Here is a 23,143-nt window from a genome sequence, read left to right on the forward strand (position 1 = left end):
ATCGGAGTGGATTGGATGTGTTTTAGCTACGATGCTTAACTGTTGTTGGGCTTTATTTGTTTTATTTATAGTGGTGCGGCATAAAGATTAGTAAAACGGTAGAGGTGGGGGGGGTTTTTGCCTTTTTTTTTTTTTTTCCTTTTTGAAGGCTGAGGAAAAAAAAAAAAAAACCACGCACAGATGGTGCAAGGGAGCGGGGTACAGGCTGGTGCCTTTTTGGCTGAGCAAAGAGTTTTATTTTTGTTAAAACTAATTTTCGCACTCAGGATATTGGAAAGGTGGGGAGCCGGGAGTGCTGAAGCAGCCAGCGCACGGGCTGCGGTGTGTGTGTACATTGTAATTAGACACTGTTAATTAGAGTTGGGCCGGATTGAGAGGGCTCCTCGTAGCTGCGTCCCCGCCGCTTTGATTGAAACTTCAGGCGTGTCTCGAAACGAAGCGTTGTTAATCCCGAGTAGTGCTTTTCCTACGCTCCGAGCCACTTCCAAAACACAGCTGAACAAGTTTTGACTGTGATATTTGAGTTCCTTTCTGCTTCCAAGGGAGGGCTCCCTATAAACAGAGTATTTGTGGTTCGTGGGCTCGCTGGTTTCCTATAAACAGGCTGTGCGTAGGAACCAGGCTGGAGGTTTAACGTGGAGGTGGGTCAGCAGCTCCGCCGCGACGGGCTTGGATAGCGCGGCCCCCAGGAAAGCACTGACTTAGATAATCGAATTAATGTCTGTCCAGGTCTCTGAAGGAGCAAAATGCAGCGTAAGAGCCAGGTGTTGCGATGTATTCTTGTCACATTCATGGAGATTTTGCTGTGAGAATTTCATGGTGGGAGAAACGCGCTCTGCTTTGTCACCTCGGGCGCGCAGGTCCCTACCTGAGCAGAGAGAGGGGTGTTGGGGAGGAAAGTTGGGATGCTCTGGGGTTTGCTGGAGCAGCAGCACAGTTCGCTGGGGTTCCCACCGTGCAGCTGGCATCTCTGTGGCTGTGGCATTGGAGCCACCTGCGAGGGTTGATTTGTGCTGCCGAAGAAGTTCAGGAAGAATTAATGCTGTGGCCTTGATCCGGATCCTACTGTAGTTCATGGGAGCTGGTGAAGGTCCTGAGGAAGGTAAAGCTGGTCAGAGTTAATAGTTATACATATTAGCACGGCTGTTGCAAATGAAATTCATTATATATGGCCAATTGGTGCCTCAAACTATTAACCATTGTCTGAGCCTCGCAGTTTGGTAAGTCCTTTGCAATGGGAGTGGAAGCTGGGAAGTTTTTAAACTTGACTTAACAGTCAATCTAGAAAGTTTTAGAAAATTAAATTGGATTATGAACCTGGGCCCATACAAAGAAAATAGATCTGTTTTCTTTTTCAGACATAGCTGTATTTAATTTCAAATATATGTGTGTTTAACAGCCTACACGTGGGCTGCCTTCTGGTTGTGCATTCCTTAGCTTCCAAGGGCAGACTGATAATTAGAAGATTTGAATCTGAGTTTTGGTTGTGTCCTTGGCCACCCACCAGCGCAGCACCTGCAGCTCCTACCAGGTCTGGTGTGACTTATCAGGATGTGAAGCTTCTAAAAAATGTAGGCCATTGCTGTGCAAATCACTAAAGTGCCTTTTCCAATTCCACTGAAGGCAGCGAAGGGCGGTTCACTGACTTGAGCAGCACGTACACGTGGTCTGGGAGCCCAAATGTTGGGAAACATTCTCAGTTATTGATAAGAAAGCATTTAAATAGGAATTAAGCTATATAAGCTTAAATAGCTTTAAAGTATTTGTACCAAAATGCTTTCCTCTGGCTTTATTTAGGAGCAGAGTTAAAATCCCCTTTGATCCCTCCTGCACTGTAATGCTGAACCGTGTTGGACAGCCAACACTTGATCTCACTGTCTAATAGATTTTTCTCTAGCATGGAGTGAAAAACTTGGCATGTCACATGAAATGTACTGGATTGTAGTAGCTGCATTTTGCATTTCTCTGCCATTCCATTTCAGGATGCCAAAGTGCTAAAAGCACTTTTAACAGAAAAACAGCCCTTTTTCATGCAGCTGTCTTAACTGCCTGTGGTAAAATTGGCTAGAGAAAGAAAAACACTAAAACCCCAAATCAGGGAAGAAAGTGAAAAAGAAACTTTAAAAGCATATTTTATTTCAAGTGCATTGATTTGTAAATGTTAAATCTGTGTGTACACCTTATTAATGATTTCTTCTCAGAAAAGAGCCTTTCATCTGAATAAAAGCTCTTCAGCAGATCTTTAACACGGGAAAGTTGGAGTTTGCTGGAATTATTAAAAAGATCCTAAGTCAGTTAATCATTACATCATTTGGGCTTCAAGGAACCTCTAATGAGTACCGAGCTCTCCCTTCCAGAGCTGGAATAAATTATTTACACGTCTCTGTAAATCATGTCCAGCCACATTGATGCTGAAATTGAATTGGATGTCATGTCCAGATGTAAGGAAGCAGCCCTTTCCACCTAAGGAATTGTTTCTTTTGGTGGCTGAGGTCTGTGTTGTTTGATCTGCTCTGTGCTGTTAGACAGTGCTGTTTTCCTAAAGAAGTACCAGCAATGCAATGGTTGGCTCAGATGTACCCAAACCTGTATTTAGCCTGTTCTGTGTTTATGCTGATATTAAAGCATGTGCAATCATCTTTGGGAGCTGCAATCTCTCAGGTACCTGAGTGTCAACAACAGATGTTGGTAATACTAATCAATATATTTTATAATACATGATTCTTGGTATAGTTTATATGTTATTATATTACAATATGCATGATGGTCCTGATCCATTCTTGGGCCGTGCCACTCGCTGTGGAACAGTGAACCACACTCCATATGTACAGGATCATTGAGTGCTCCTTCTTCAAACTGGATCTGTTTGCTGCTAAGCCATTGACAGTGAAATTACAGGTCCTGAAAAAGTAGCTGGGAAAAAATAAGCAAAATAAATCAAAGATAAAATAAAATCATAGCAACGGGCCAGATATTCAACTGATGTAATTTATAGTCACTTAGGTGTCCCGACAGGTGTGCTTGACAGAAGAAGAGGATCTGACTCTTCTCTCTTCAAATTTCCACAAATTCACCTATTGTAGCTCTACTCAGTACACCTTGGAAGACAAATTGAGAGAGGAATTGAGGGCTTGCCTGGAGAGGGGGATTTCTGCCCCAGCCCTTGAGAAATGTGAAGTTTCACAATAGCAGGAATCTGATAAGATGAGTGATCACAGAAATACCACTTTTTTTCCTCCACATTTAAAGTACATTATGTCTAAGGCATTTTAAACCTTAGATTTTGACATCCGAGAAATAATAGGAAACACCATGTCATCCAGTAGTCAGAGGAAGGTTCCATCACTTGCTCTGCCTAATTTATCAACCCCACATTTCTAAGATAGCTGTAATTAGGCCTAATTGACATCAGAGTTGTGATGAAGTTCTAATATTTAAAAAAGCTCACATGTAGTACCTATGAAAATACCGGTGTTGTCCTTAAAAACGATGTCCTTAAAGCTTAGTAAGGATAACAGAGGGAGTTGCATGGATATAGCCATAACGTAGTGAGAGCTGGGTGGGAAGACAAACACGCTTCAGATGAGTTTCCAGTACTTTTCCTAAAATACAGTATAGAGAAAACAGATGGGTGGTTCTGTTTTTCTCAGGGGCTCTGTGGTAATTTTTGGTTCGTCTGTGTCACTTCCATACTCTCGCGCCGTTTGATGGGCTCCTGGCACTCTCCATGGCTCTTCCTCGCACCAGTACGTGCTCGTTCATGCCGTGGAATGAAGTCACTCCTCGTCCTCCTCTCCCATCTCCTTCCTTTCTCACACACCCACGTGCGCACGAACACGCGCATCACCGCAAACCCTTCCGTGCTGTCTGCCGCCTCTCTGTCCTCGCGCGTCCTTCCCCGACGTGCAGCCTCCCGCCGGCCCTCCACGAGCTGATCCACCTCCTGCTCTCCTCTGTGTTTGGGTGGTCACACCCTGGTGGGGGCTGTGCCTCGGGCCAGCCTTGGCTCCCCCCGGTGAGAAGGCGCTGGTGGTAAGGACAGGTCCTGGCAGGGGCGCCTGTCTGGAGGGGAGGTGCTGGGAGGTACCAGAGGGCTCAAGATCTGGTTGCCTCTGGTCAAAGATCCTTCCTTTTCAGCAACTGGGTGCCAAAGGCACTCGATGTGCTGGATTCACGCAGCAGATCGTCCCTGTTTAGCCATTTAACTTGAGGCATCAAGCACGTTACTCAGTTTTTCCCCTTCTGATTTTGGAAGATCTCAAGACATAAAGAACGATGTTGGTATTTGTGTTTTCCTTGGCTCCGTGCCCCCCGTGATGATTGAAGGGTTTCTCTGATTTTTGAGTTTCTGCTGGCATTACCAGCAATTGCTGCCTCTCCTTTATGGCACCTCAGTGAGGCAGCAGTGGCTCTGTCAGATTGTTTCATATTTTCCTCAATATTCAGTATTTTCCCTTTTTTAATTAAAGGAACATTTCATGTTAAAAAAAAATCTTCAGGGGACAAAATGCTGTATCCCAAAGGGCTGAAGTTGAGGTGCAGGTTTTTAGGAGCAAGGCTGATGAACCACTGGAGTAAAACATGAAGGCAAGTGAATCTCATCTCCTCTGAGATGATTTTCTGTGAGCTCTGAAAGCTCTCAGGCTTCAAGCAGCAGGAAAGTGCCTCTTATCCGTGTTTACAGAGGAAAGTTCATGGTCATTTCTGACCTTAAAATGCATAACTCTGGGAATCTCGCTGTCAAACCCATGTGGGGTCCGGGATAATTCATGCTGAGAGGTGCTTATAGCACCTCTCTTGCATCTGTGGGAGGAGTGAAAGATGAGGTCCAAATATTAATGTTTAACTTAGTGGTGTGAAACAACTCAGATGTTTCAGTTTGTGTATTCTATTTAGTGAAAGCAGAAAAATACTGTTAGGACCTCTTGAAGGTTTTAAACCACGTAATCCTGTTTGTTATTGCCTGGCACAGGTTTCTATCCAGTTTGTTCTTGAAGGCTGTAAAATAATGAGTTAGTGTCTTTTGATGTAAATTGTTGGTCTTCCTTGAACAGTTATAGAAAATAACAGGTTTGAGGGTTCAGCTGGAATTGAAATGGGAAAGAAAGAAAAGTAAGATTGCCAACGGATTTAAAGGCTGATGGTGAGGACTGGGGGAAAAAAAATTGGCAGCCATAGATAGGATGAGATTTTTGACAGCTCTCCAGCTCTGGTTCACAGGTGCATTTTTGAAAGTGCTTGTTTGGGGCAGCAGTGTAGCCTAAAGGCCAATTTTCTTTCATCATCTGAAATTAAGATTTCAAAATACTCAATAATCCAAAGCTTTCAGGTAAATACATAATTCTGGAGACACGGAGTTGCTGTATTGTCAGCTCACATATGTGCTCATGCTTCCTTTGTTAGCCTGTTTGTCTACTAGTTTTGATGCCTTGCCTCATTTTATCCCTGCCTTGTCTCTTTTTCTGTGGATATTCTCTTTCAAGTATGTCTTGGTCCTGTCTGAGCTCCCTGCTGCCAGAGGATACCTGCTCACCTGCACATCTGTGCAGCCAAGGAGGGTGCTTTGCCAGCAAGGTGAAAGTAAGATATTTGGGTTGGAGTAGACAGTTTGGGTTTTCTCCTGACATTTTTTACTTAGGAAAATCTGATCCTTGCCTCAGCCAACACTTAATCTCAGTCCTCAGGACTTCAGTGTAAGAAATATCTATTCCACAACTTCTCTTTGTGTAGGGCAAAGCATGCAAAAAAAAAACCATGGGGGTTTTTTGACAGCCACAGAGGTAGCTGACACCCCAAATGCTCCCAACAAGCAAAACCCAGAGGGTGGAGAGGTGGTGGACGGAGCTGAACCAACTCTTTGGAGCCCTGCAGTAATCCTTTAACCAAAAGTCTCTTGTTCCCATCACAGCCACAACACAGTGGGTGTGAGAGCCTTCTTCGCCGCCGCTCCCGCCATCTGGAGCAGCCTGTCTGCTTCCTTCACCCTCCATCTGCTTTCACACAGGAGCTGAGATATCTCCCTACGTATGATTTCCTTCCTTTTTGCCTCTTTTTCTCTCCACCTTGGTTACTGACCTCAATTATCTTTGTTGTCCTTCACACACAGTTCTCCTGACGACGTGCAGAGTATTAGTTCGGGGTTACTTAATCCTTTCAAGCATCCAAGGATACAATTAATATTGAATAAAGTAGTATTGTTTTGGTTTGCTTGACAATAACAGTCACTTATAATAGGATTCTGAATTTATTGCCAGTGATGGTATTCACTTAACCGGTGACTCACAGTTTATATTCATGATTACTTAATAGGACCTAATTTTCTAGTCATTTTAGACAGCAGGAAAACAAGTTGGAACTAAGCGGGTACTGTTAGTAAACAGGTAATGAGTGAAAGGAGGGATAAAAAATTCCTTGGGGCAGTGATCTGTCATTTTCCTTGGAATTCAAACCACCTTGCATTTCGGTGCATCTCTGTAAATAATAATTAACAACAATAACAATAATTTGCAAACAGATGAGTGCGACTGGGCTGTTGTTGAATGACAAATAGCTGGCTTAGCAATCGGAATATGTCTCATTTCTAGCAATCATAGTGTTCCTTAAAACCTTTCCATCAAATCTTTCCATCAAAAAAAAAGCCAATATGTTTTTTTATTATCCGACTTGGCGGTTCCTGTAATTTTCCTCTGAATGTTGTGCCAATCACTTTTGAAAAAGAAAGCTATAAATAACAGATTGTTAATAAACTTTTGAAGGCCCTTTCACTGATGTTTCCATGTTGAAAGCTGCATATTGAGTTCTATGCCAGAATTACTCACCAAACAGATTGTATTAGGTTAAATCAAAATAATACTCTTAAGCAGAATTATGTGGCAGAATTAAAAGCCTTTTTTTTTTTTTTTTTTTTCTTTTTTCTTTTTTCTTTTTTTTAAATTTTATTTTTACACACTGGATGTGCTAAGAAAATGCTACTGGGAAGCTCTGTTTTAGATCTGATCTATGTGTGGAACAGCTGAGCACAGCGCTGGGAATCCTCTGTAACAATAGCTCACTGATTTTGCTTGATTTTTTCCTGAGCAATATCATGGGTCACAGATAAAATATCAACAGTTTTGGACAACAGGACTGCATAAGATTAGTTTTTAAAATACCTTTTTCAGGAGTGCAATGAGAAGAAGCACATGAGAGAAAACATGCCAGCTTAGTTGTATTGGAGATTTTTATTTTTTAAATTTTTTAAAATTTTTTTTTTATTTTTAATATCCCCAATTGGAGATAAACCAAAGTCTTCTTACAGTTTCCAAGAGGAACAAAAAGGAGCTGCTTGTAACGAGGCAAACGAACATGAGCAGGAACAGGGTAAAGAATTGTGGCATCTCCTCCCTAGATCCTTTCCTTTGCATTTTTTGTCTGCAGGATTCTTCTCATTTTTCTGCTCTTAATGCTCCCACTAATTTAGGTTGAGGATTTGAAGTTACGTTCTTTCAAGCCTGAACACCCAGAAGCTGGGAGTTACATCTCCTGCTCAGTTGCCAGAGTACAGCAGACCCAGAAGTTTCATCCATGGCTGGTGGGAGTGAAGAGAGGTCCGGATGAGTGGAATTCCTGAGGTCTGTGAGCCTTGAACTGTTACCCTGGTTTTTCTGAGCCTTTTGATTTTCTTAAATGGAGTCAGATCTTTTTAGTTATTGTACAATATTAAGAGCAGTTTTCTACCTTTTCCCACAGATGTAACATAAACAAATCCTTTGTTTTTCATTCTCTGTCCTTTGTTTGCATATTTCTAACCTGAAAACAATTGTAACTGACAATTGGTCTGGCCACTGAGGCTGAGGGGTGGAAACCCCAAAAAGCCAATCTTCTGCTAGACCCACAAATGTATAAAAAGTAAGAAATAAACAAAGGGGTCTCTTCTCTCTGCTCTCTCAGCTGTGAGCTGGAATCGGAAGGACCTCTGCCTTGCGAAAATCTCTTGTCTGCGTGTGACTGCTTTGTGTGTCTCGGTGACATTGAACCTCCCTGTTTGTTTTGGTGAGGGCTGGTGTTTAGAGGGCAAGGAGAGTAATATATACCTGCTCCTCAGTGATGGGGTGTGAAGGTGTACAGGTTTTCCTGGGAGCTCCAAAGGGAAGGTGCTAGGCTATCACAGGTATCTTCCTGAAGACAGCACTGCCCAGTGCTGTTTGTTCTGTGACATTGGCTGTTTGCAGGTGAGCAGGGTGTTTAAAACCTGCCTGACACCCCATGGCACATGGGACATGTGCCCACACCGATGATGCCAGCTGCATCCCTGGTCACAGAAATGGATGTGCTTCTGTTGCAGTACAAAATAAACCAGCACAGCCACTCCTGCTTAAATGTAGAGATTTGCAAAGGCTGGGAAGCCGGTGTGCACCTGAGGGTTGGAGGTTGGCAAGGGAAGTGTGAAGTGTCTAAAATACCTGGGGTTTTTTACCTGTGCCTTTTATTTGCCTCAGATGAGATCAGGCACTGTTGAGCAAGGACTAATGCAAACACCAGAGTAAAAGACTGTTCGTACCCAGGAGAACTTTTAATCTAAATAAATAAGACAAAATTGCTGACACTGTTTTGTTAAAGACAAGCAAGTGTGTCACTTGTAAACCCAGAGCTGAGGCTCAGTCTTAACTCCAGCCTTATGCAGGAGACTGTCCTGCTTCTGTTAGTGGCAGGCACAGTGTCAGCACCGATGTCCTCAAAACATATTTATTTGTATGTGATTCACCAAGGGTCACCACATATAAATCGTTTTTACTAGTTAAGGTTTGGGGATGCAAAGCACTGTCTCTGTGCTGTTGGTAACAGCGTGGGCGCTTTTTTGCTGTGTTGTTTCAGCTGCTCAGAGGAATCCAGGTCTGCCCAGAGCTATAAAGAGCTGGAACAGTCCAGGCAGTTCTTGGGGAGATGTGGGATTGCTCCCAGCAGGATCCCATCCTCCCAGCCCAGCTTAAATAATTCAAAGGGCCAAGCTTCAACCAGGCATGTTTTCCATACAAACTCACCAGCTGTGACCCTACTGCCTCACTGGGATGGGCAAGGGCAGAAATGATGGAAACTACTGGATGAAAAACTGTGGAAAACCTCAAAATTACATAGAAAATCCAAACAACACAAAAGAGAGCTGAAGAGAGAGGAGAGCACTTAGAGGATTTGCAGCCACATGGCAGAACTCCTCTGGGGAAGGTGCAGGTTAATAATCAAATTCAGGCATAGTTGAGAGAGATTGCTGGAGCATCCCTGGATAATCCTTCCCTGTTATTTTAAGTTCCCACTGCTCACTCTTGTCTTCTGCCTCTCAGTGTAAGTAACTGAGCACGTGCCCAGCCATGAAGCCTGTGGTGTTTTGGAAATTTCAGGCATAGCAAAGTGCTTGGTGTGTGCTGTCAGTGGCTCAAGACGTTGTGAGCTCATTAAACTTGATTTGTGCTCTCTGTGCTGTTTTCTTGAATAACACCTGTACAAATTCAAAGGCTTTGTCTTTTACTTTGGGACATTTTGTAGCTGCAGCCTGAGATATCTTAAAGACTATCTAAAGCTCTGGGGTCAGCATCAGCCTCACACCTCTGCTTTAATGGGATTTCTTGCCCCAGGGCTGTAATTAATTTGTTTAACTTTTTTTTGAGGGGAAAATCTGACACTGTTAAGCTTTTCCATGGGCTGATGATGAGCATCACAAAAACACCACCTCCTTCTCTGGGTGCAAGCCGTACTGTTTTGAGACACCTTCTCTAGCATGATTACATAGCAACCTGAATATTGCAAAGCAAACAAGCTCTCCCTCCCAACAAGCCCTCCCTCCCAAAATAAAACGTTCTCAAATGTAAAAAAAGTACCATGAAACAGCACAAACCCCTCTTTTCTAGGGAGGACACACAGCTTGTTAGCCAAGTTGCTTGAAGCACCATGAGAAGATGCTTAGATAAAAACATTAATGGAGCAGAGAAAACAGCGTGACTCCTTTTGGCCTATTGACCCAGGCACTGGAGCGCAAGAGGAATAATTTAGAAGGAAGGGAAATGTCTCCTGTCACAGGTTTGACTTATGCCTTAGAAGGAGGCTATATATTTAGGTGTTGGGGAGAATGTACCAAGAAATGAACTGAAAAAACTGGTTCTCAAAAGCAGTGCACACTGGGCATAGAGGTACTGCGGGGAGACTTCTGCTCTGGGGCGTGTTAAGGTGTATCTGGAGTAATTTTACTGGCTAATTTTCCTGTCCACAGCCATGTAATTTATGTCATAGACATAAATTTATGCTCTTAAGAGAGAGACCATGAAAAAAAAAAATCTTGCAGAGATCTGTAAGCATGTCCATTGAATGAGTGTCTCCGATGAATCTTGTATTTTTAATGGAAAGCAGTGAAAGTGATTCAAGGATTCCTGAGTAACAGCTGAGATGATTTGTGCCCAGAAAGCAAATGTGTGCCCTTTTGCCACTGTTGGAAGGGAACAAAACAGGCACTAAAGCTGAGAACAGGATGGTTCTGCAGGTGAGGGGAGTGGCGCTGGGGGGAATATGAAAGGAGAGGTCTGGGGCAAAGCAGAGCAATGGGATTCAGCTGCAGCTTAATTGGAGACTTTTAAGTCCCCCTCCTTGTTCATGAGCTGGAAAAATTCATGGGCTTGGGTCTTTTGGACAGGACAGCTTGTACTGCACCAGTACACCTTCATCATTTTCAGTGACCACTAAAATGAGTGGCATCTTCAATGCCAGTGTTTGTCCTGGAGGTTGTGTGGTGTTGTGACATCTTTGTCAAGTGGTTGTGAGGAAGGTGGAGGAGCCCTCTATATACACGTAAGTAGATATAGTGTTTATGTGTATATATAATTATTATATATATAAAATGTAAATAAATGTGTGTATACTCACATATTAAAAATACTGTTTATATAGCGATCTATTGAGATTTACAGTGATAAATAAATAACACTGCTTTTTTGCCAAACAGCACGTTGTTTGGCTTCGTTAATGAATGCATAGACAATGACTTGTGCCATTTGGCCAGAGCTGTTTAAGAGCATTGTGAATGGTGTTGATGTATTCTGTAGTTTGAATTTCTCTTCATATCTGGATTACATTTAGGGCAAGGCAGAAACTGTGTGGTGCCCCTGTGCTCAATTAGCTAATGGGGATGAACCCAGACAAATCAGAAGTTAAAAGCACAATGGTCCTTCCCTTTCCTCCTGTCCTCCATCTCCACATTACCTCTGCTACAGCAAATCCCTGCTTTCCATCTCTTGTGTAAAACTGCAGTTGTAGCTTTGGAGGGTGCCTGTAAAGTGTGTACTTAGAGGTCTCCCTGTGTGTTGGCTTTGTGGTCACAGTGGCTCTTCCTGAAGTCAGAGGGTGGCACGCAAAAGCACAGCTGGTTCTCTCTTATTTTCTCTTAAATAATTTATAGCATCTCAACGCTGCTGTAAAATTCTGCCTTTGATTTCCACAGCTTTTAGGTTTGGACACAGCTTGGAAGTTTTCCTGTGTGCGTCAAGAGAAGCCCCTACTACTCAGCAGCAGGCTGGAATAGCAGCATTTTACACTCCTAACGCTCAGGTTTCAAACATCATCATAAAGTTATAAGGCTGTGAAGGAGCAGGCTGCAACTCCACAATAGAAGAGGAAGGGGCTGAACACATCCCACAGGACAGTTCCCATCTTCTGCCAGCTCAGTGGTTTGCAGGGGTGTGCTGTGAATTTATTTAATGAAATGATACAGGTTAAAAATAGTTCTCTAAAAAGGAGGTGGGGAGAAAGGGAGAAGCACAGAATACAAGGTATTTTCTTTCTTTTGATTCCATAGATGCTATAAATCAGTGGAGGTCAGTTGCAGGTTTTTTTTCCCCTTCTATGTTGCATCGTTAAAAAATCATCAGCCACTGCACTGAAATGGTTTGCAAGAGCGACTTTGCCAGGAACAATTTCTGCTTGAGAACAATAAAAAATTAGTAGATGCCAGGTTGAGTTCATGTGCCAGTGGTTACTGAATTCAACTTAAGAGCTGTAAATGGAACCAACCATCATTTCTTAATGAGATATATGAGAACAAAGAATCACAATGCTTGAATAATCTGTCACTTCTCTATCAGTGCTGCTTAAGCAATTATTCAGTTTGTTCAGTGGTTTGACAGGTAACATGACAAAAATCAATTTATGAAGCAGATTAAATGTAAATATGCAGCACTATTTTTTTTTTTTTTGTCCCCCCTAAGGAACGGCATTCTGAAGTCTTAGGTTTTTTTATCCTTGCAATCCCTACCCACTCTTCTGTTTCCAGTGGTACTACTTGGATGAAGTTTTACGTGGCCCACAGTGACATTATTCACCAGATCATTTGTGTTTAATCCATCTCTGGTCTAATGAGACTGTCATCTGGGCCTCAGTAAAAATGAATGATGCATTGCTCTGATGTACAGTGTAAGTGTGTTTTTCACTGCTGAGGCTGTGTTTTTCCAGGGTCCTTAAAGAAACCCATCCCTCAGCCCTTATTAACACTTAATGTAAATATTTCTGAATATTTTATTCATTTGGCAGCTAACGTAGGAGAAACTAGGTATGAGTTCCCTAGGAGCTAAATAACAACCATTGTTGTGTTTAAAAAAAGACTGGATGTGGCACTTGGTGTCACGGTCTAGTTGAGGTATTAGAGATGGGTTGGACTCGATGATCTTGAAGGTCTCTTCCAACCTAAAAATCCTGTGATTCTGTGATTGTACATGGAATTGACACCAATCACCTCTTTTAATACCAGAGCTTTCATCGTGTTGCAGCAGACTGTGAATGGGATGGTCCCACCCCTGTTTGTAGTGGTGGAAATCTGCAGCAAACACTGATAACAGCTGTCGCAGTGGGCACTAAGTGCCATCTTCAGCAGCAGGTGTTCACTGGTCTTAACCCTTTTCTTCCAAAAACGAGTCCTCAATATTTTGAATGAAGCTGTGGCGCAGAAGAGGTAATTTTTTTTCCTCCCTATGAAATGTTTTCACCTGTTGTCTTCTTCATGGGGAACCCAGAGGTTTTTGTTCCCTGGACAAATAACTCCTGAATTCCTCAGTCCATTCGTGTTTTGTGTAATCTACAAGATGCCATTGACATGCCTGGCTGTGTATCTCGCCATGCCTCTTGTATTGTCACTGCGTTCTCAACAGAGATGTCATAACAACTTTTAGGGAATTGTGAGTGCTTTTCTTTTTATTTCAGTCAAGATGTCAGGGTTCCAAGAAGCCTTTTAGATACACTAGAGGACTATGTTATGGAAGAGCGTAGTATTTCTTAACTTATCATTACCGTGTGACTCCTGTAACTACAGATTTTGAACAAATCACATCCTTGCAGAATCTGTGATCTTGAAAACTCGTATGCTTATATTTTAGCTACGTTAATGCATGACATAAGGACTTCCAATATCTGGTTATTCAGTTTCTGCTCAACATCTTGTATTTTGTGGTGACTTTTAAAGAATCTGAGTGTGTCTGGTATTTCCTTATCTTTTATTGGTGTTGCTGTAGTGTTCAGATTGTGGTTTGTTGGCTAACTGTCAAATACTCATGGCTTCGTTAAGAAACAGATGTACAGGTCTACACTTTTTTTTGTAACTGCACTTTTGACATATTGTAAATGTCCTTAATTGATTTTGTTCAGGATAATACCATCTGCTGGCATCTGTTTCTGCTGTGGCTTTTGCTGAATACTTGTGTGCATCAAGGTCTGTAAGTGTCAGCAACGTATTATGTCCTTTTTTTGTTTCTGAAATAAATGAGAGCAGAGTTTGAACACTGGACAACCTAATACCTACATAATTTAATATCTAGATTAATACAGTTTATTACAAAAAGCATATTTTGGGCAAAAATTGGGCCCTCTGTCCATGTTGGGCTCTCTCAATGTATTTTTCGTGTGTCTGCAAATATATCAAAAGTTGCAGATTGGGAGAAGAAGAGTCTTTGGCTTTGTATTTGTCTCCCCATCGATCATGGAGGAGTGTGGAATACACTTCTAGATCTTCCTGAAGCCTTTATGTAAAATTGTCTAACAAATAGTCAAAGTAAGTGATGTTAACATGTCACTTACTGCATCTGTAAAGCTGATGGTCTTCTTGTAAGCCTTTAACATAGCTAGATATGTTCTGATGTGAAGATTTTGGTGGCAGAAATAATACTGGATATGCACTAGATGAGGAATCTGCTGAGGGTGCGACTAGGAGAATGTGTGCTATCTCCTGAGAGTCCAGAACAAAATTCTGATTTCTGAGTAGCCCGCTGTCCTGTTGGATTTAGCTCTCTATATTCCACTCTGTCCTTCCTAGTAGGGAGAATCAGTATTTTTGGTGGATTTTATTGCAGTTGCCGTGCCTGTGTCTGAACTGTGAAATGCAACAGAAATTCCATTTCCTGGCACTCCCTGTCTGTGCTCATGACAAGTGCAGGCAAGCATCAAAAATTATATAGGTCAGGATTTATGTGTTGTGGCCTAGCTCTGCTCCCAGTAAACGTTGTGAGAGTTGGCCTTTGATGTCAATGAGACAGCATTCATCCAGTTTTGAGATGCTTATGACCCCTTTACCTCTCCACACCTCACACATGCAGCGGTGACTTGCAGAGAAATGAGAATCCTCCAAATACCCTTGAAGACAGGGAGAGGGGTATGCTCAGTGTTTCAGTCAAAGTGGGTCACCAGTCTGAAATACTTGTGTCCCAGCAGGGCTGGATTGTCCTTGAGCTGGAGTAGCCTTTGCTTCACATGGGCAGGATTCGGGTGAAAACTTAATTATGGCGAGTCTCCTAATACACATGGCTGTGCATGTGTATTAGAGCTCACATGAAAGTAATGGCAAAAGTACAGTTGACTCTTTTGACTCTTGTCAGTCACTTTATTTGGCCCAGTGTCCCTGCTGTTGCTGGTCTTCCACTGCTGATGTCTTCAGGACTGGTGCTCCCGTGCTGGTACCCACTCAGGAGTCAGATCTTTTAAAGTCATGAGCTTTAGGGATGATGTGGACTAATGGTGGAGACATATTGGGTTGAAGAGCACTAGATAACAATTTGGGAGAGCTGGGTTTTGTTTCTGACTGTGGCACTGCCTTTTTTTGTGACCTTGGAGAAGCTGCAGCACCTCACTGTCCTGGTTTCCCCATCTGTCAAACAGTTCCCGACCTACTTTGGAACTCACTTTGAGATGTAACTCATTAAAGCTTGCTATGTGAGGTGTTCAGAATGTACTGTGCAAGGTGTTGTTTTTGTCATGGTAATGTGGTGAGAATCTCCCCTCTTGTATCCAGATATGTTGGGAACTGAGCTGCAGTGCTTCTGTTTGGCAGATGATGCTTTGTGGGCAACACAAAGCAAGAATCTGATCCCTTTCCTAAAAATAGCACTCCAAAAAGAGGTGGACAGCCCCAGCTCAAAAAACACTAGAATTGGGATGAGAGAGTAAACCCAACTGGAACTGCTCCAGTCTTTTAGTGTGCTGGGAACCCCAGTAAGGCAGAAAGACCTTCCAGAAATGTCTCTGAGCATGCAGCACCAGCCAGAGATGGGTTTTGTAGTATAGGTTCATCGGTGGATGGACATTAGGGAGATACCTGTAAGAAAGCTGTTTCCCCCTCCTGCGCAGTCCATGTTATAAGTGGGAGTCAGAAAATAGCAGGCCTTTTAGCATCATGCTGCCAACAGAGTGGGATTTGCAGAGCAGGATAAGGATTTGTGCTGCTCTGAAAAGCTCTCCAGTGATAAGACAATGTGGTCTTGCCTTGAAGACGCATCTGTGGCATTAGCCATGTGTTATCTGCTAATTATATTTTTTAATGTCTCACAGTGTTTTTGCCTCCTGAAAATCCGTTCAGTAGCTAAAGCCAGCACAGTGAGTGGCTACTGAAGTGATAAAGCTTTTTGAAACACCTTGAAAAAGCCAATGAAAGCAATTGTAGGAGTGTCTTCATTTCCATGTCTTCTTGGGGGAAAAAAATTGTACCTGTGAGATGCAAGAGGAATAAGGTTGTGTTTCCAGCCACTGCAGCAGTACTGTTTTAAAAAGCCTTTTTGTAGGCACAGTGCATTCAGGTTTTTTTCTCTGATTCTGGAAAAAAGTAAAGTTCATGCATAAATTGGCAAGCAGGCTTTCATTTAAGCTGTGTGATTTAGATCTGCTGGTGAAGGCTGCTGCTGTAGAGCATTTGGCATTCATCAGGAAAATCTCCAAGTCTAAACAGTTTTATTATGCAAAGTTATATAGTTGGAAGGTAAAACACTCTGTCTTTTTACACTTTGATGAACTGGGCTAGATGATGGATGTCCCATCAAATGTCTCATAAACTTGCAGGGAAGGTGAATAGCTGTAGGTCTCACTGTTCAACCTGTGGCTGCTCTAAGCCCTAAGGGAAAAGGATGCTTAGCTGGGCTGTGGGTAAGAGCAGCTGTACTCAAGAAACCATGTGGGTTCTCAAAAAATGTCTTAGAAAACCACTGGCATCTTTGTGAATTAGAATCCCAATATCTGGGTATTTCCATGCAGATTTTATTAATGCAGCATTGTACTTCTTGCAAGACACTACTAACAAAGCTTGCAGTGATGGCACTTCACATGTGTAGAGATTTTCCTGAAGTGAATATTCCTTAGTGACTTAGGGAAATTCATGGTTCACTGTAACATTTATTAAAGCTTCACCCTCTTTAGTATGTGATTACTTTGCTCATTCATAGTGCCATGTGTTCACTCTAAAGTCTTATTAGAGGTATGAGGTCAAAGGGATTTCAGCAGGAGCCAAAATATTAGACTCTTAATGTCTTTTTTTACTAGGTATGGACTGCTGAAAGGTGACCAGGAAGGGCTCTCCTGAGTGACTGTCCTCTGCATTTCAGTACATTTTGACATAATGCAAAGGACCAGGTTTGCTAATGCCACCTAGAGCTCATCTCAGCAGCCAAAAAAATCCCTTGGTTTTTTGTCCCTCTCTATCCACTGCAGCTGAGTGGGGTGGGAGCTGTGGGTCAGACCTCAGCCCTGCTGGGACACCGATGCCAATGGGAGTCACCTCCTGGATGGGGCAGCCCAGTCTGGGAAGATGCAGCTGCAGCTGGTGAGGTCCTGGCCTTGGTGTCCTGCACCCACCCAGCAGCACCACAACCAGCACCAGTTAGAGCCCTGCTAAGCCACTTTGTGAAACATCCTCGCAGGAGAATCTTTGCAGGGTGACAGGGAAAAAGCTATTTAGCTCAGCACACTGCTGGTGCACCATAAATATTTTTCTCCATTCCATAAAAACTGCAATAAGGGAACACCAGCCTTCATGAAATGCCCTTTAAAATGCAGTAGGAAAACTCGATATATTAGTAGGTTTCTATTTATTCAAGCAAATCTTTAAAATAAGCTCTGGGTGTTGAGAAGAGTAACTTTCTCCATCACAGGCAAAGGAATTACATTGGTTTTTTTATTTTGGATAGCTTTAGTTTTTCTGGGAAGAGGACTGCAGCAGAAAGGATAACTGAAAACAATAATTTGAGCCTTGAACAAAACCAATTTCTTGCATGTAATTTGGGTTTGTTCTCCTCTGAGGCTGTGCTTTATGTGGATGGTATAAAACTTGGTCTTTCAAAGACTTGAGGGAATAAAAGAAAGGACTCATTATCCCTTCACCTTGTGCATTGCAGGATCTGCAGAGATTGTGAGAAGTACTGCTGTTCCCCAGGAATTACTGGTTCCTGTAGAGGCAATGAAGAGGCTGTGTGGGATTCACTGCCCCTACACGTGTTGGGTGCATTTGCCTAAATTTAGGAATTCACTGTCATTTGTTGTGGCAGTCTAGCTTATGTAGAATGGGGTCTCAGGGATGGGTTGGGTAGAGCAGCTTCTTCTTTCTTGTTTGGGTCCAGTCCCTTTACTGCACGTAAGATCTTCCGTTAAATAATGTTGTCAAAAGTCAAAATTATTTTGCTTGGGTTTGATTTTATTCTCTCCACTTGTGGCTCCATTTGCCAGATTTTAAATTATCTTTGGAAATTGAAGACAACCTTTGTCAGCCTTCTGAGGTGGCGGTGGCACTGTTTTCTCTCCCTGGTTTTGGCACAAATAAGACATTCTTTTAATATTGGTGGTTTAAAAATGAGCTCTTGCAAAAAAATAGTAAAACACATCCCCACTTGTACCACAGGCTCTGTTGTGAGAATTTCATATTGGGTTTGTAACCTGGAACACGTGTGATCGACTGGTTCTGCAAAAGCACACCCAGAGTAATTAAACATTAACTACCTTTGCTTGAAAAGAGCTGTCATCATTATTCTTTGCACTTGGTGAGATTTTTTTTGTTGGTTTTTTTTTTTGTGTGTGTGGATACTGATGGTAAGCTTTTAAAGCACTTGCCCACTCTTTATCTCAGCTGGGATTTACACTGAAAGGTGGTTTGAATCCTGCAATTGCACATCACTGCAGCCGCTCTGCTTGGAATTACTTCTGGGTCGTTACATAAAAACCAGGAATTTTTAATGCTTGTGTGTAAATGGATGGTGGAAGAGCCTGTTTTCTGCCTTCGGATGGTAAAATCAGCAAGATCAGAGACTCAGCTGGCCCTGCACGACTTTGGATGGGTGGTTCTTTAGGGAAATGTGGGTTGTTGGTGGCAGTGTAGGTGGGTGGGAAATGGAAACTCCAGCTCTATAGCTGGGCATGGACCAGCTGGTTTTTTCTGGACCCTCCTCCAGCTGGCAAAATCTTCCTGCCTGTGCAGTGAGAGAAGCAACAGTCAAGCACAGGAGGAATGGCTGGTGCCCTGTTGGCATTGAAGTTGTGTTACTGTTGTCCTTTTCTGCATAAAGCCTCACTGCACCAGTGTTATGCTCTGTGGGCTTGGGGGCCAGAGGGTGAGAACCCACAAACTGGAAAACCAAACCTCAAATCCCCCAACTCAAGCCAAATAAAATTGGAGGGCAGTAGGAGAGCGGGGCAAGTCATAGCTGGTTGGGCTGAGTTTCACACGCTTTATAGGTGGTTTTAAAGGAACATCACTGCATAAAATGGTTTTTTGACCTGAAAAAATGGTGAAGACAAAATAATTTAAAAAAAAACTTAAAAGGGGGGTGAAAGAGAGGGAAAAAAAAGGGAAAAGAGGAAGAAGAGAAAAAAGAAAATAATTAAAAGAAAATAGAAAGAAGCTTCACCATTCTTGGATTACAGAGAAGTGAGAAGCACTGAGCAGCATCCTCATTTCCAGGGCTGTGCAAGCTCTGAGTGTGTTGTTAGATGGTTTCCAGTTCAGGGCTGGCCTGTGTCCAGCTGGCGTGGGGCACAGCTGGGAGTCCTCCCGTCTGTCTGCGAAACGCCGCGAGGATGCACTGTGCCCCAGCTGGGTGAAAACTCATCACTTTACTGCTCAGCCTGCTCTTTGAACAAGAAAAAAAACAGTAATTCCGAAAGAGTAGAAGTTTTGCCATTGCACAGCATTTGAACCCTGTAGCAGAGGTTGTGGTTGTGGGTCCAAGGCTCCTTCTCTCTGTAGCCTGAAGTTGCCACACCCAGGAAGAGTTTTAATTCCTGCAGTGTGGGGCTGGGAAGTAGTGACAGCTCAGATGTGTCTATCTTTAAGCAGTAGCAGCTGAAACAAATGAAGTTGCTAGCCAGATTCAGCAGTAACTGGTGAGCACTTTCCATACCTTCTGATCCCCAGTCTTAGCAGGAAAATTTGTTTTGACTCTGTGGAACTTGCACCGTGCAAGTGTCAGAGTGGGGATCCTGAGGAATTTGCAATGGCAAAGTTCAAAGAAGACACAGTTGGTGGAGTGGATCTGCTGAAGCTTCTGTAACGTTTAATGAGAAAGACTTGAAGATACAGACTGTCCTTGCAGAGATGATGGGATTGGAGGCTGAAGAAACCAGCCTGTTCCTGAGTCTCCTGAAGTTAGTGAGCAGTGTGGGAGGAGGACGGGATCATGAGGTATCTCCTGCGTGTCAGTCTTTATGAAAACACTAACTGAGCGATATTTCACTGTCCCTCAGTTCTTGCCTCCTGCCATATTCTGCATTTCTTCCCCTCACAGCCGTGCTGAGCTGCCGTGGGTTGGGGCCAGCACTCGGCCCTGCTTTGCCGTGTGGATCCCTTCGGGCGGGAAGCAGCCCCTGGAAGGGTGTCCTAGGGTAACTTTATGATGCTTGTATCCCCAGTCGTCTGTTCTGTTTGTGCTGTACATTGAGTCCTGTGCCTTTAAGACTGGTTCTAAGAGCAAGGAGAAGCGCGGAGTTTGTTTTGAGAAAACTGCCCGACTCCTCCACATTCTTCTGCGGACGGGGTGTTCGGCGGAGGCTTGGAGAGACGGCAGGACAGAGATCTTTTTTTTTGCTTTTAGTTAGTTTCAGCTAGCTAGGGCAGAGAATTTCCCTGGACTGTTTTTTTCCTTTTTCTTGGAACTGTTTAAACCTGCTCTGGACTGAAAACCCAGGGGAGCACTGGGGGCTGCACCTGCGGCCCACCGGGGCCTGGACCTCGGCATTTTCCAGCAGCGCCGGAGGGACTGGGACTGAGGAGACGCTGAGAGAGAGCCGAGCTACACCCACGGCAAGGACTTTCTCAATTTGCCATCTCACTTCAGAAGGAGAGGTTTTATTGTTTCATACTGTTCATTCTTTATACTTGTATGCACTTCATTTGTTTAGTAAAATAGTTTTTTCCACTTTTCTCCAAAGAGGGTTTTAGGTTTTTTTCCGGACCGGTTAGAGGGAGGGGCCACTTGGGTTTGCTTCCTTGGAGGGATCCTATACAGGGGTTTTCTCCCAAATTTGTCCCAAACCAGGACAAAGGGCCATGGCCTCACTCAGCTGCAGACAGCCACAAGTGTGCTGGCTTTCCAAAGTTTTGATTTCCTACCTGGCTGGCAGCAGTGGGGATTGAATTATCTGAATTATCTTCTCAGAGTGAAGGCTTTGTGCACTGGCCACGGCGCTGGGAGCAGCTGTAACACCTGACCCCAGGACAACTTTGCTCAGATGCCTGTGCCGAGAAGTCAGATCTGGTTCATCTGGATCCGGCTCTAGGCTCAATTTAATTAATCTTTTCTTTAAAGAAGATTAAATTGATTGCTTTGGGGAAAAAAAAAAAAGTAAATTGCCTTTGCATTTTATTTTTTGGTTGTTTCAGTAGCTGGCTGGGAAGGAAGACAAATTAGGTGGATTCACATGGTTTTCACTATAAAATCTTTATTCAAAAAAGTCCAGTCTATTGGGTATGAATTAAGAAGCTGAGACATAGACTGTCCCCATATTTTTAATGATCCTAGAATGACATGTTCTGCAAAAGGAGAAGCAATGATAGAAATAAAAAGTCACTTTACAACCTAGTAAATGAAGAGGGATGACTATGGCTCAGAACTCCTCAGTCCCCTCCCTGGAACACACCAAATATAACAAGTTAAAGCGCTGCTATTTCAGTTTGGGACGTCTGTGCACATGCTGTCTGCTCTGTCAAGAATATCCACTGCGACTGGGGTAGGATGGATTTACTACACTTGTCTGAAGCTGGGATTTCATGTGCTGGATGAAATTGTACAATGTTCTGGTGGGTTTTTTTTTAATGGACACAAGTGAGCTGCGTGCATGGAGTCCATTCTGACCAGGACTTCTGAGGTTTTGTATGTCCCAAAATTCTTGCACAAATTGCCAGCTCTCTCTTCTTGCACTGAGACAAAATTGCCACACAGAGCGGGAGGTGTCTGTGGGGAATCTTGGGAGGGAAATAACCTAAAACTGAAGCCATGATCAATGAATTTGGTCAGGGTTCCTCTTGACCATGTAACTGCAGGGATCAGAGTTTGGCCTTTCCCCATGTCTTCAGCTAATGCACTGCACTGCTCTTTCAGCCTGGGTGTTCCAAGATCTGCTTTTTCATGTCGTACCCTCTCTCTTAGGGTTTTTATGTGGGCTTGAGTCTGAAAGACACATTTATCCGGGTGCTGGCTGAGAGATGTCCTCTGCCTCTGTCCACTCGTGCCATGGGGTGGCTGCAGAAGTTACCTGCAGGAACGGGAATACAGATGTGTTACAGGGAGAATCGCCTGTCCTGAGGAGCTGGCAAAGAGCAGCTGTTCCTGCATGGCTGCCCCATCTCCTGTTGCATGTGTGAACACAGTGTGGTGGGTCTCTGACCTCTGCGCTTCGTGCCACCCTCAGCTAACGTAAAATCACTGGATGGTTTGGGTTGGAAAGGACCCTGAAGATCATCAGCTATAAACAGGGAGACTTTACACTAGACCAGGTTGCTCTAAGCCCAATCCAGCCTACAAAGAAGCATGAAGGATTTGGGGATGCTGTTAAGAGCTTGAGAGCTTTTACTTCCCACTCAGTGATGTTTCCTTTGCTCAGCACACCCAGGCTTTGCACAACCATCTCCCAAACTTGCACAGTGTGAGGGTTAAACCTCCCCTGCCAGAGATCAGCAGCACTTGGGACCTCCCAGGGCTACCCCAAAACCTCCCTGGGGAAGAGAACATGCCCGAGGGTCAGCTTGAGGCTTGTGAGAGCTAAAGATAAAAGCACAGAAGTTCAGAGTGGAAAAAGGACTTCTCGCATGACTGAGGGCTGTCTGCTGCCCATGGTTTCCTGCCATGATAACTGGAGGGTGGGCTAATTCAGGGCAGAGATGGAGGAGGAGATGAGAGGGAATGTAGGAACCAGAGCTAGGACCATGACATCATTGTATTTTCTTTCCTGGTGTTGCTTAGAGCGCGTGGCTATGTTTATCTGAAAACCTCATCCCCGTCTATGTAATTTGAGCTAAGTTTTAGGGATTTAGCATGTTTTGGAAACCACATATTAAGAATACAATTTGTCTGTGTAATCTTTTCCTGTTTTTGTGGCATGCAGACAAAAATGCCAGCACAGGAGTTTTATGTTGAGGGAATAATTTAAATTAATATAACTATCTGTAAATCCTGGTGGAAAGTCCTTTTTGTCAGCAGTATAGAAATACCAGCTGAGAGAGTTTGCCCTTACATTTTTAAAGTTCCAGGCCTGCATGGGTTCCCAAGGAATTTTAATCTCCCATTTGATTTGGAAGGGATTTTATGAGCATGGAAGTCTCTACTCAGTTTTTGGGGCAGACGTTGGGGTCTCAGCTGTTCCCTGTGCTGAAGTGTGGCTGCTTTTCTGATTGGGT

At 43.4% G+C, this 23,143-nt stretch overlaps 1 protein-coding gene across 3 annotated transcripts in view; it reads left to right on the forward strand.

Moving 5' to 3' along the window:
* The window catches only part of CAMK1D (calcium/calmodulin dependent protein kinase ID), a 210,872-nt gene that overhangs the window by 754 nt on the left and 186,975 nt on the right, over positions 1–23,143 (forward strand). The window lies entirely within an intron of this gene.

Source organism: Hirundo rustica, chromosome 4 (genome assembly GCF_015227805.2).
Source record: "Hirundo rustica isolate bHirRus1 chromosome 4, bHirRus1.pri.v3, whole genome shotgun sequence".
NCBI classification, from domain to species: Eukaryota; Metazoa; Chordata; class Aves; order Passeriformes; family Hirundinidae; genus Hirundo; species Hirundo rustica.